Here is a 1,951-nt window from a genome sequence, read left to right on the forward strand (position 1 = left end):
CCTCTGCTGTCATTCAAGATGGTGACTGGAAGCCCGCTCCTGCGCTAACTGAAAATGGCAGAGGTCGCAACGCCTCCCCGCCTCCCGTAACCAATATGGCTGCCGTGTCTTCAGCCTGGGCATTCGCGACGCTACTTTTCTGTCTTCGAGGTTCCACCCTCACAGAAGCTTCTTTAAGCCAAGAGGGGGCGGTAGTGGAGCTGTGCCATTATTTCCACTTCATACACAGGCTTTGAAAGGCTGGGTAACTTTCCCAGAGACTAACCGCTGAGATTTGAGCGGAGGTCTTTCTCTCTAGTCTCTCAGAGCATCCTTCTCCATTTTCTCCAAGCTTATAAAAATGTGCACAAACTGTACAAAAATCATCCAGTCTTATGCCTTAAATACCACATATACGTGGAGGATTCCCATTTTTTTTAATCCCTACTCCTGTTTTCACCTGCCTATTCAACGTCTCCCCTTTTCTCAAACCCAACTGTCTTCTCCTTTAGAATGTCAGCTCCACAAAAGCAGTTGACTACGGGGAGATGTTAGTTCCCTTCCCTCCTAAGTGTAGATTTGGGGGTGGATGGGAGGTGTAGCTGGGCCCCAAACCCAATGGATTGTGGAAAAGTTCTGCCAAGAACTGAAGGTGCTGGCGTCCCTCCACCCCCTTGATTCCATTGAGTCAGGCATGGAGAGTATGTATGTATGTATGTATTTGAGAGGTAGAGAGAGAGACAGAAAGAGCATGAGCAGGAGGGGCAGAGGGAGAGGGAGAGAGAATCTCAAACAGACTCTGCACTGAGCATGGAGCCCAACTTTGGGCTCCATCTCACGACCCTGAGATCATGACCTAAGCTGAAATCAAGAGTTAGACACTTAACCAGCTGAGCTACCCAGAAGCCCCTCTAGATTTTAGTCTTTATCAGACACACAATTTACAAATATTTTCTCCCTTTCTATGGGTTGACTTTTCACTCTCTTGATGGAGTCCTTTGATTCACAAAAGTTTTTAATTTTGATGAGATTCAATTTGTCTATTTTTTCTTTTGTTGCGTGGACTTTTAGTATCATACTTAGGAAATCATTGCCAAATCAAAGGTCAAGATTTTCAACCTGTTTTATAGTTTTAGGTCTTAAATTTAAGAAGCTGTTCCATTTTAAGTTAATGTTTGTGTATGGTATAAAGTAAGGTTCAAATTTATTCTTGCGCATGTGGATATCTGGTTTTCCCAGTATCATTTGTTGAAAGGAGTGTCCTTTCCCCATTGGATGGTCTTGGCATCCTGGTAAAAAAATCAATTGACTGTATATGCAAAGGCTTATTTTATGAGCTCTCTATTCTATTATATTGGTCTATATGTCTGTCTTTATGCCAGTATGACACTGTTTTAATTACTGTAGCTTTGCAGGTTTGAAATTAGGAAGTATAAGTCCTTCAACTTTGCTCTTCTATTTCTAGATAGTTTGGGCTATTTAGGTTCTTTGAAATTCCATATCAGTTTTGGGATGGATTTCTCTACGTTTGCAAAATTGCAACTGGGATTTTGATATTGTTTTGAATCTGTGTATCACTTTGGGTCTCATTATGACCTGATATGTAAATGTAAGTGTTGAAGTAAAAAATGTAAATGTTGAAGCCCTAACCTCCCAGTGTTTCAGAGTGTGACTGTATTGGGATATAGGGACTTTATAAAGAGGTGATGAAGTTAAAATGAGGCCCATTAGGGTGGGCCATAATCCAGTTTGACAAGAGTCTGTATAAAAAGAGGAAATTTCAGGGCCCTGGGTGACTCAGTTACTTAAGCATCTGCCTTTGGCTCAGGTTATGATCTCAGGGTGCTGAGATCGAGCCCCATATGGGGCTCCCTGCTCATCAGGAAGTCTGCTTCTCCCTCTGCCTCTGCCTCCTCCCCCCGCTCATGCTCTCTCTCTGGTAAATAAATTTAAAAATCTTAAAAAAAAAAAA

The sequence above is a fragment of the Ailuropoda melanoleuca genome, chromosome 12 (genome assembly GCF_002007445.2).
Source record: "Ailuropoda melanoleuca isolate Jingjing chromosome 12, ASM200744v2, whole genome shotgun sequence".
In the NCBI taxonomy this organism is placed as follows: Eukaryota; Metazoa; Chordata; class Mammalia; order Carnivora; family Ursidae; genus Ailuropoda; species Ailuropoda melanoleuca.